The following is a 12,327-nucleotide window of genomic DNA, read 5'->3' on the forward strand; positions in this document are numbered from 1 at the left end:
TTATACAAGCTGTCCTCCGCTACCCCAGATTTTCTTCCTCTACTTCAGCCTTGCTTCTGTCTTTACATGGCAAACTCCTACTCATTTATTCAGACTTAGTCTTAACCTTACCATTAAGGGTGCAGCTTTTTTTGGTGCCCCCGTCCCCATCTAATCTGAGTTAAGCCTTGTTTTTTTTTCTCTGTTTCCATGGCACAAGTACAAATCTCTACCAAATTGCATTGGGATTGTTTTCATGTCTGCATCTCCAGCAGCCTAGGAGTTTGCTGAAAATAGAGAATTTATGTATTCCCTTTTGACTCCCTAGTATTTAGCCCAATATACGGTCTAGAGTAGGGTCTCAATAAATGATTATCGAGCGCTAGTCAAGTATGCGTAGTGTCCAACACCCAACTGCCGAGTGTCATCTTTAAATAGCATTTGTGGTGCTGAGAGCTTCCCAGTGGCCTTTGTATATAGGCTTTGTTGTTGTTGCTATGCATTGAATATGTGAAATATAAAGTATCATCTAAAGATATCCAGGGAATCTGGAAGGATCCTTCAAGGCTGGGGAATAACAGGAGGGACTCTCATGTTTTTCTTTCTTCCTCTTGTAGGTCTTGGCTCATTTTAAATTCATTTCTCATTTTCTGCCTTCCTCTTACAATAAATGGAGAGAGAAAAGGAACAAGTAAAACCTCAAGTGTCTAAGTGGCTGTGGGTCACGTGAAGCACTGAACACCCTGCTGATGTACTGCTGGTGTGGCTGAATCAAGGTTTCTGTAGGGCAATTACAGCTTAGCTCAGGGCTGTTTCTTTCAGAGAATTTATAATCCACATGAGGCTGGGAAAAGATCACAAACAACACAAAACAATAAAATCTCTATCTCATTGCTGTCAGCAATCTATTTCCTCTTAAGGAGTTGCTCTCCTTTTTGAGGGCTCTCCTGCTCACCACAACTGTGAGCCAGCCTACCCCACCTCCCAAGACTGGATGAACTACTCTCTTCTGAGCTGACACTCAATCTCGTACATAATGCCTTTCAGGTCTCTATTTGTATTTATTTATTAATTATTATTATTATTATTTTTAAGATTTTATTTATTTATTTATGAGAGAGCGCGCAAGCCAGAGATACAGGCAGCGGGAGAAGCAGGCTCCCTGTAGGGAGCCTGATATGGAACTTGATCCTGGAACTCCGGGATCAGGACCTGAGCTGATGCTCAACTTCTGAGTCACCCAGGCACCCCTTAATTATTATTTTTAAAATAGATTTTTAAAAGATTTATTTATTTATTTGACGGGGTAAGGGGCCGAGGGAGAGGGAGAGAGAGAGAAACCCAAGCCGACTTCCTGCTCAGCACAGAGCTGGATGCTGGGCTTGATCTCATGACCCTGAGATCACAATCTGACCTGAAATCAAATCAGACAGTCAACTGACTGTGCCACCCAGGCACCCCGGGGGAGCCTTTATTTTATGGCAGCCTGTACATGGGTCCCTTTTGCTAGGTAGCTATAGGTTCTTGTTTCCATTTAATAGGCAAGAAAATGAGACTAAGTGAAACTAAATTGCTTGATACAGGCACACAAGAACTAAGCTATGGAACACAAGATTAAACGCAGGTTTACCTTCCCAGGCTGGGTTTAAAGATTTCATGCATTTATTTGAGAGAGAGAGAGAGAGCACGCACCAGCACACAAGCAGGGGGAGCTGCAGGCAGAAGGAGGGGTACCAGTAGGCTCCTGGCTGAGCAGGGAGCCCGATGTGGGGCTTATTCCAGGATACTCTTTCCCTTATCACAGTGTAATGTCATTGTCAGATCTATTTGCATCCCACAGTATACTGTGTGTTTTTTTTTTTTAAGATATTATTTATTTATTCATGAGAGACACACAGAGAGAGAAGCAGAGACACAGGCAGAGGGAGAAGCAGGCTCCATGCGGGGAACCTGATGTGGGACTCGATCCCGGGTCTCGAGGATCACGACCTGGGCTGAAGGCGGTGATAAACCGCTGAGCCATCTGGGCGTCCCAATACTGTGAATTCTTATAGAGACTGTATCCTATTTTTCCTACTGATCCAAGTCATCATCTTGAACCAGGACAGTGGAGCCTCTGGCTTCCAATGCCCACTCACCATCTACTCTTAGCACCGTAGCTAGAGTGGTCTTTAGAAAGCATGAACTGCATATTGCTCCTCTGTTCAAAGCCTGGTTGTGGATTTTTTTTTATTTAAGATCCTTACAGTGGCCTACAAGACCCCATTGTGACCTTATCTGTCCATTCCTGCCTCTGTTGCTCACCTTGCTCTAGTTGTTCTGGATTCTTCCTGGTTTCTAACACTTTCAGGAATGCTTTCGCCTCCGGGCCTTTCCACTAGCTAGTCCTTCAGCCTGGGACACTCCCAGACAAAGGCATGGCTCACTCCCTCACCTCTTTCAAGTTTCTCATTAAAGTCACCTCATGAATTGGGCTCTCCCTGATGGCTGTTTAAGATCCCATCCTGTAAAACCAGAATTGGAATACTAATGAATCTCCCTTCATTTCTCTTCCACTAAATCCTCTTTGCTTACCCCTATTACCTTGCTCCACACGTTTAGATGTTTTGATAACTCCTCCCTCTCCTCCTCTAAATATTTTCTTTTTCTCCCTCCTTTTTGCCTCAATACTGGCCTAAGGCCATTCGCCTAGATTTACACATGAGTTTCCATGATGAAAGAAGTGAGGTATAATGAAACAGAAAAATATGAAATGCCTCAGCTGAAGCTAGAAAGGGAGCTGGACTATGAAGACGTCAGGTTTGAATTCCAGCTGGTTTTTCTCTCCTGAGCCTCAATTTCATCAGCTGCAAAGATGAGCATAAGAGTCCTTTCTCACAGACTTGCGAAAGCATTGCATGAGAGGACACGTGAAAGCACCTGGCATGTGGTCTCCACTAGCTGGACAGTCCACCAGGTCGGAGCTTTGGCTTGTTCTTCACTGAGGCCCCAGCACCTAACACATGGTTTGGCTTTGTTGAATAAACCTACTAACATTATTATTATTATTATTTTAAGATTTCATTCATTCACCAGAGAGAGAGCAGCACATGAGCAGGGGAGGCAGCAGAGGGAGAGGGAGAAGCAGGCTCCCCTCTGAGCAGGGAGCCCAACGTGGAACTCAATCCCAGGACCCTGAGATTGTGACCTGAGCGGAATTCAGATGTATAACCAACTGTCTGGCATAACCCAGGTGTCCCAAATAAAACTAATATTGATAAATAAACTGCTATTGTTAAAAAAAAAAAAAAATCCCAAGCCCTACCGTCCTCCAGTTTTCTTCACATCTCTTACCCTGGTCTCTTTTCAGCCATAGCGCTGAATACCTTTTAACACACCAAATAATTTTCTTGTCATGTTAATCGCCTTTCTCCCCACAATAAATGAAAGCTCCAAAAGGGAAGGATGTTTCCTCCTCCTCCTCTCTCTCTACTGTTTGCTGATGCATCCAAAGCACTAAAATAGTGTCTGACAACCTTAATAGTAATTGGCAAGTATTTGTTGGACAAATGCGTGAATGAACCTTTTTATTTTCAGAGACTTGCTAGCGTCTTAAATATAGAAAAGGAGGGCAGCCCGGGTGGCTCAGCGGTTTAGCGCCGCCTTCAGTCCAGGGCCTGATCCTGGAGATCCTGGATCGAGTCCCACATCGGGCTCCCTGCATGGAGCCTGCTTCTCCCTCTGCCTGTGTCTCTGCCTCTCTCTCTCTCTCTCTCTCTCCTCTCTCTGTGTATGCTCATGAATAAAAAATTAATTAATTAAAATGGAATACAGGAGTACTTTGAATGCCCAGCGCCTAGAAATGTTTGGCCAATGGCAGGTGTTCAGTGTTTGCTGAAGGAGCTGGGTACTCAGCTCCTTGACTACCTGAGGTCTTTATCCGATTCCCTACCAGACCATTGTCAAAAAAAGGTTCCTAGGGCCAATTCGCATCGAACACTGAGCACCTACTGTGAGCTCAAATGCATGCTTGGGGCTCGCTTTTTAGAGACGTGACTGATCCAATGATGCAACAACAGCAGATTAGAGGTCTGAACGTAATCAAGCATGAAATTACAGGGCGGATCCGCAGGGCTAATTATCTAGAGAAAGAAACCGTGAAGATTGACGTAGAAGGAGATTCCGAGGTTCACGTCTTCCGAGCTACCCTTCTGCAGGTTCCACCTGTTGGGAGCAAGGACCGTAACCGGGACAACCGGTGTAGCATCAGAAGGGCCTCGGTGCTGTGCTCTAAGCAGGAAGCTAAGGCTCGACCGGGGATGGGCTCGGTGGACGGGCCTAGAAGCCTGGGCTTGACGGCGCCAGGTGCCCGCGCCGTGCAAAGGTGGAAACGGGGTCCGGTTTCCCCGCGGAGGCGGAGGCGCTCGTCGCCACCGCGAGGGGGCGGGGGGGGCGGACAAGGTCACAGGGCGCCGTGGCTCCGGGGCCCGAGGAGTCCGGGAGCCGCGGGTCCCTGCCGTCCCCCACTACGGGGCCGCCCCCAGTCCCCAGCCGCCGCTCGGAGGCGCAGGGACGCCCGGAAGCGCTCGGAACCGCCAGACGCGGGCGGCCCCGCCGCCGAGCCCCCGGCGCCCCCGGCGCCCCGGGGCACTACTTGTCCCCGCGGAGGGATCCCGCGCGCGCCGATTCCGCGGAGCGAAGGGGACGCCGCCGACGCCGGGCCGGTGACGCGCTGACGCAGCGACGTCGCGGGGGGGCGGGGCGGGAGGGGAGCGGGCCGGGAAGTAGTTCCGGGTGCGCGGCCCCGGATGTTGGCTGCTCCCGCCGCCGCCGCCGCCGCCGCCGCCGCCGCCGCCGCAGCTCTCGGCGCTGCTCGGGGCCTCGGCCGCTCGCACCAGGCGCCGTTGGGGCCTTTCCCGGGAGGCGGAGACGCACGCAGCGGCCGGGGGCTCGGCCGGGCCGTCCCGGCCTGCGCAGCCTGAGGTGAGTGCCCGCCGCCGGGGCGGCGGGGCCGAGGCGGCGGGCGAGGAGGCGGGGCTGGGGCATCTCCCGGGACGGAGGCAGGGGCTGCCCTCCGCGAGACGGCGGCTCCCCTCTCGGCCGCGGCCGTGCGGCGGGGCGGCGGCGGCTGGAGGGCGGCGAGCGCTGCGTCCCTCCCTCCCCCGCGGCGCTCGTCCTCAGCTGCTGCTGCCCCTCAGCCGGGAAGCGGCGGCTCCGCGCCTGCCGCCCCTCCCCCAGCGGGGCCCCGGGGCGCCGGACGGGCTTCCCGGGGGCGCCGAGCGCGCGGACAGCGGCCGTCCGCACCCCCGGGGCCTGCCCGCCGCCCCGCCGGCCCCCGCCGGCCCCCGACCTCGGCACGAGGCAGCTGCTTCCCCTCCAGCCGCGGGGCGGGGCGGGGCGGGGCGGGGGGGTCGGCCGCCGGGGGTGCCTGCGGGAGCGGCCCGCGCACCCCGACGCCGCGTCCTCCGCGGGCACCGGGGCGAGCGGCCGCTCCGTGCGGACGTGTTGCTGTCCTGTGTGTGTTTCATCCTGCCCACGTGGTAGGGTGTCTCCCCCTCCCCCCTCCATTTTTTTGCAGCTGGCGAGGAGGGAGGTCTGCGCGGTGCTCCGTCCTCCGTCCTCCGGGAGGCTGGTCGTAGGGTCAGTGCGCGTCGCCCAGGCCGACCTTAGGCTGGGGGCGGCGGGAGAAGCCGGCGTCGTACTCTCGGAAAGTGGAAGCCGCGGGGGACGCGGCCGGGCTTACTTTCCCAGATCTCTTCCCTTCTCCGCTTTTAGCTGTTTTCGTTCTTCCCCCCCCCCCCCGCCCCATCCGTTGCCTGCGACTCCACCAGAGTGTGCTCTAGCTGCTGATGCACCGAGGTGTGCAGTTTGCACTTCTCCGTTCTACTTTCTGTGTGTCTGGTTGGCAGAGGTTTTTCTTTTTCCTTTTTTTTTTCTTTTTTCTTTTTTTTCCCTCCTGTGTTGCGCTAGTTTATGTCTCCGTCTCTAAGCGGATTCCCAAATGAGCGGAGTCGGGCTGGCCGGGCACCGAGCGGCCGGTGGACATCTGTTTTGTCTTTTCCAGACCCTCATTCATTCATTCATTCATTTTTATTTTTTATGTTTTCCTTTCTGGTTCCCAGCGAGACGAGTGCGTGTTGTGGAAGTACTTATCTGCTTACCTGTATGGCTCTTGGAACGCGGCGCTCCGTAGTGTCCCTGAGTCCCAGAGGTCGTGGGAGCTCCTTTATTTCACTTCTCCTGTTTTTTTTTTTTTTTTTTTTTCTGTTGAGTATCTTTGCGCTCCTCTGTTTTCTGAAACTGGTTTTGAAACGCGTTTTGGGGGTAGTTTGTTTTCCTTTAATGTCCGCGTCCCAGGTTGAGGGCTCCTTGCATTTTGCCGAGGCGTCTCGCTCCTGTGTGATCCCTTAACAGGGCGCAGGCTCCACTCGCAGTGAGAGAAGCCTTAATTCCTCCTAAACCAGAGCAAATATTTATACAAAAGCAGCAGCTCTTTTCACTTTTCTGTTTGGATGGCATATATTCATGAGGTGGGATTGAATTCTTTTTTTTTTTTAATTTTTTTTTATTTATTTATGATAGTCACAGAGAGAGAGAGAGAGGCAGAGACACAGGCAGAGGGAGAAGCAGGCTCCATGCACCGGGAGCCCGACGTGGGATTCGATCCCGGGTCTCCAGGATCGCGCCCTGGGCCAAAGGCAGGCGCCAAACCGCTGTGCCACCCAGGGATCCCTGGGATTGAATTCTTAAAGTTTTTCGTTTTTATGAGACACCTGAGGATTTTTGTTTTCTTTTAGTGTCTCGGAGTTGAGGTGAATCTCGTTACCGATATTTGTGATACTGGGAACTTTTCATGTATTTATGAGGTGTTTGTTGGATGGGGTCAGGACATGTTTATTTTGGCTCTCTTTGGTTCATTAGTTTGGGCCAAATAAAAAAATCTTTAATATTACGAAGTCACTTTTTAGATTCCAAGTTGGCTGGCATTCTCTTTCTTGATTTTTTTTTTTTTTGCGTTGTGCATTCTTTTTGAGTGTATATATATTTTTCCTTTTATGTGGTACAATTGCTAGTGTATTCTATGCAAAATAATATTTAAATACAGATTCTATCTGCTTTCATTATGCTAAGTATGGGTGGGGCAGTGGAAAATAGAGACTGTTTTTCTGATGTATTCTGAAGCATATTTTTTTTTTTAGCAAGTCAGCATTTGTGTCCTGCAAAATACTGTGCTGCGTGTGAAGTAGTCTGTGTGAAGAGACACGGGAATAAAATATGTCTCTATCTATAAATGCTTCAACTTCTATGGGGAAACAACACGTAACATACGTGTTCATAAACCACCAAGCAACATCAGACGCCTGGTTGGGATAACAATGCCCAACCTCAAAAGTATAAGTGAGATTTGCAAAAGATAGGAATTTTCAGAGGGGAGGAGATGTATTCTAGGAGAGTGAAGGAGTATTTACAGAGATAGAGAAGTGACAATGTGTATAAAAGATACAGCAAGCCGGTTGACCTGCACAGAGAGTCTGGATTGGTAAGTAGTAATAAATGAATTCAGGATTAGTGAGTGGGTATTGGTAGAGGACCTATCAAGAATGTAATGTTTAGTTTGTTGGGGTATCATATTGGATTCTAGATTAGAAGTAAGATAGTGCATGTTGTTCCTGAGGAAGGTTTTGTATTATCGGAGTGTTCTGGAGTGAGGAGACTGACAAGAATGGTCTTGGAGAATTTGGGGAATGAGATGAGGGTCGATACAAGGTAATGATTATGGAAATAAAATAATACCTAACATTTATTATTTCCTGTATGCCAGGCATTGTTCTAAGCTCATTATATGTATTTATCTCAGAATCTTCTTAAAGGTCTTACTATTCTTTTTTCTTTTCTTTTTTTTTTTTAAGATTTTATTTATTCATGAGAGACAGAGAGAGGCTGAGACACAGGCAGAGGGAGAAGCAGGCTCCATGCGGGAAGCCTGACACGGGACTTGTTCCCGGGACTCCAGGATCACACACAGCGCTAGACCGCTTAGCCACCCAGGCATCCCCAAGGTCTTACTATTCTTATGAAGAAATTGAGTTACAGAGAGGTTAAGTAACCTGTCCCAAATCCTTGCAGAGCCAGGATTTGAACCCCGGCAGTCTCATCTTTGAGCTTTTGCACTTAATTGTTAAATGAAACTGTCCTAAGAAAGAAACATAGGATATGTAAGAAGATGTATGTGTGAGTAAAAATTAATTTGAACTTAGTGATGATTGTGGACGAAGGGAAGATAGCAAATAAAACATTAAAAGATAAAAGCCTAGAGTCCTGGGAGGATGATTGATAATAGGAAATTAGGAAAGTATCACTGTGGGGCAACATTAGTTGGGGTAAAATCAGTTTTTCAGTAGCAGGCTAGTTTCTTGCCAGTCCTGATGGTCTCTTCTCCTTGCTGGTCTGACTCTGGAAATGAAGACTAGTTTAAGCAAAACAATTAGAAAAACATCTTTTTTTTTTTTTTTTTTTTTTTAAGATTTTTATTTATTTGTGAGAGGGAGAGAGTAGGAGAGCACAAGTATTGGAGAGAGAGAAGCAGGCTGCCCATCCAGTGAGGAGTCCAGGACTCTGGAATCATGACCTGGGCCAATGGCAGCTGCTTTACCAACTGAGCCACCCTAGCACCCTGAAGAACAGATATCTATTTGGAAGAAAACAATGTACTCCACATTGCAAAGTCACATAGAAATAGGATAGAAATTATTTTGGTTGAGCCTCAGTACTGCTTCCCAGCCTTAGAAAAGACCATAAAGAATTGACTAGAGTAAGATTGAAATATTTGTAGTACATTACTATAGGATTAATAGAGATAAAAATATTGATTGTTCACTGACCAGGGCTGTAGATGGTAGTAAAAAACAGGTGAGTAGATGAGTGATAGGAAGTTAGTAGTATGATGGTGAAAGACCTTTGAGGTTTGGAATTTTGGGTGACGTTATAGACTAACAGGTAAACATTCTGAGGAGAACCAGGAAGTAAGTACATCAGTGCTATATGGAAGCCAAGGATAGGAGAAGTAATATGGTTGATAAGTGTCAGAGATAGTCTGAAAGTTCAAAAACAGCATGGTGAAGACTATTCAGGTAGGCCTGGGAAGTAAATTTTAACCTTAGAATTTTGAAAGGAAAGAATAGGTGTTTGTTTTCCACGGAAGGATTTGTAGAGACATTATGGTCTGGTGTGGTAATTTTTTTAAAAAGATTTATTTAAAAAAAAAAAAATTAAAAAAAAAAAGATTTATTTATTTTAGGGGGTGGGGAGAGAGAGGGAGAGTCTAAAGCTGACTTCGTGCTGTGTGTGGAGCCTGACGCAGGGCTCTTCTTACAAGCCTGAGATCACAACCTGAGCAGAAACCAAGAGTCAGACTCTTAAGCTAATGTACCACCCAGGGGGCCCCGGTGTTGTAATTTTAAGGATTTTTTCCTAATGCTTCCACCAGTCTCATTCTTGTCCAGAGCTACTCAAATATCAGAAAATTCACTTTTTTTTCCTTAAAAAGAGAAACAAATGTATTCTAAAACCAGTGACTTTATACTTGAATGATTCTCACAAACTTTTCTTACTCTTTTTTTTTTAAAGTTTTATTGAGGTATAAATTACATAGTATATAGTTTGCTCATCCAAATTATACAGTTCAATGGTTTTTAGTATATTTAGTATATTAAGTTGTACTTCCATCACCACAGTCATCTTTAGTCATTTCATCAACCCATAAAAGAAAGTCTGTATTCTGTTCTGGACATTGCATATAAATGGAATCATAACAGCATAAGGTATCTGGGTTCTTAGACTTAGCATAATGTTTCAAGGGTTATCCATCTTGAGGTTTGTATCAGTATCTCATTCCTTTTTATTGCTGAATAATACTCCATTGTATGGCAATACTACCTTTTATTTATCCCTTCATTAGTTGGACATTTGGGTTTCTTATTCTTGTAAAAACCTTTCCCTTTCTTCATCTTAGCCCTTACTTGTCAATCTCATTCCTCCAGTGGCTTTTCTTTTAGATTGTAACCTCTGCTATGCCTTCTAATAGGAATTGGGGATATAAAAATGAGTAGTAAGACATGGCCCTTGAACACTTAACATATATTTTCTCATACATCATCTCATTTCATATCACAACAGTCCTGTGATGTAGGCAAAGCATTTTTTTAAGATGAGTGATTCGAAGTTTAGATTAGGTGACTTACTCAAGATTGTACATCTAAATCTGTAATGGAGCTGTGGGATCTTCTTAGTCCATGTTCATTGCCATTTCTGCTACTCTGTGCTATTGTCTAAGTTAAAGGATTCCTATGTGAATTTCTGGATAATTACAGGGGCTGGGAAATCTTCTTAGTAAATCAGTAATTTTTAATGATTAATCTTCAGGACTTAAAATGAAGAAATCTGTATGTGTGTGTATTTTTTTTTTTAAACCAGATTCTATCACTTGTTTGCTGTGTGATTTAGAGAAGTCATTTCATATTCCTGTCTTTTCTTCAGATCACCAGTGGGTATTTATGTGATGATAATAATAGTAGAGAACATTTTCTGAAGCCTTACTATGGGTCCAAAACTTACTATGAGTACTTTATGTTTATTATTCATATAATCCTTATAACAACTCTAAAAGGTAGGTTTTATTTTTATCAATTTTATAGGCACAGAGAGGAAACAGGCACAGAGAGATTAAGTAGCTTGTCTGAGGTTCTATAGCCAGGGATGGAAAGAGGCAGGATTTGAACGCCTGCAGTCTATTTTCAGAACTTAGTGGCTGTTAATCACTACATTGTACTGCTTACTGTGTTATGAGTTAATAGAGGGTAATATTTCAAGTAAGGGCATGATGAGAGTATGAAGATTGGATATTGAGTATGTTGGGGAAGCAAACAGCAAAATTAAAGCTGACATTGTGTCCATATTTTTAAAAACTACGAACCTGATTCTAGTGTACAGAGATACATGTTGTTTATGCTTATAAGCACCTTTTTTGTTTGTCCTTCCTAACAGCCTTTCAACTCAGAAATTGCATTATTTTCAGTGCTCTTCACCATTGGCTTTGTTAATCACTTAGCTTTTCACGTTGCAGCTGTTCAGAAACCTTGGCTTGGGACAGCTAAAGCTTACTTTTACCTCTCCTCAGCCTTTTTATAACTGAATTTTTGTTTGTTTTTGTTTTCCATTTTCAGCAGTTAGTGTTTCAGTCCTAGATAGAGGTACTCTACCCTCCTTTCTTGAAAACTCAGAAAACATCGTAGTGGCATTTTATAACACCTGTCAAAAAATTTGATCATCTTAATTGGCATAATTGGATTTTAGTGCACAAATAACAAGAACCAAAGCACAGTGTTTTGGTTAAAGAGATTGACTTACACTGAAATTGGAAAAGGCATCTGCTATACAGGATTTTGGATTTAATAGAATTTGTTATAACCAGATCAGCAAAGCATTATTACTGTGGGCCATCTGTTGGGATATGGAAATAGCTTTGTTATATGGAACCAGATGTTGTATTTATATTTATAACAATGGCATTCTACTTATTTTAAGTAACCTTTGTAGTTAGGTAGCTTCGGCTTCTATTCTACATGACATACTAACTGATAACCTGAGAATGTGATGTCTTTCAAACTGGTTATTACTTTTTTATAGAATTGAGACAAAGCAACTGAAACAGAAAGCAAATGAGACTTATACATGTCAGACTTTTGTACTGTGACAAGATAAAATATAGGATAAATAAGAATATGATTTTATTAGGACTGTATTCAAGAACTTTTATTTATTTATTTATTTATTTTTTTAGATTTTATTTATTCATGAGAGACCAGAGAGAGAGAGAGAGAGGGAGGCAGAGACACAGGCAGAGGGAGAAGCAGGCTCCACGCAGGGAGCCTGATGTGGGACTCGATCCCAGGACTTCAGGATCACACCCTGGACTGAAGGCAGGTGCTAAACCACTGAGCAACCCAGGGATCCCCAAGAACTCTTACTTTGACACATTTAATAAAGCATAGAATCTAATAATTACTAAACCACTCTGGTTTCTGGATGCTTATTAAATTGTTAAAAATGACTAAAGGTTTTGTGCCTTGGCTGTAGAACTTTGGGAAGTACAGACATACAACAGTCAAATATGCTGTAATCAGGAGCAAGTTGACTGTCCTAGCAGGAGATGAATAATATATGGCATCATTTTCTGCTAGTGTGGTTGGGTCTGTGAATTTATAACATGCTTTACCTGTCTACCCTATGTGTAAGGAGTTCTTAATGGTGTTGTCTCACCGTGTGTGTGTGTGTGTGTAGTTAGTATCACCATCGGAAAAGGCATTTTGC

General features: G+C 45.3%; 1 protein-coding gene across 4 annotated transcripts in view; it reads left to right on the forward strand.

Moving 5' to 3' along the window:
• Positions 1–4,634: 4,634 nt before the first annotated feature.
• Positions 4,635–12,327, forward strand: part of FOXJ3 (forkhead box J3) — a 142,236-nt gene continuing 134,543 nt past the window's right edge. For 2 of the 4 annotated variants that reach the window (XM_025983740.2, XM_025983743.2), the window contains exon 1: positions 4,635–4,941. The gene's annotated coding sequence lies outside the window, so the exon portion shown is untranslated. The remainder of the gene's footprint in view (positions 4,942–12,327) is intronic. The other 2 variants (XM_072723655.1, XM_072723659.1) reach the window with 1 other exon arrangement.

The sequence above is a fragment of the Vulpes vulpes genome, chromosome 10 (genome assembly GCF_048418805.1).
Source record: "Vulpes vulpes isolate BD-2025 chromosome 10, VulVul3, whole genome shotgun sequence".
Lineage (NCBI taxonomy): Eukaryota > Metazoa > Chordata > Mammalia > Carnivora > Canidae > Vulpes > Vulpes vulpes.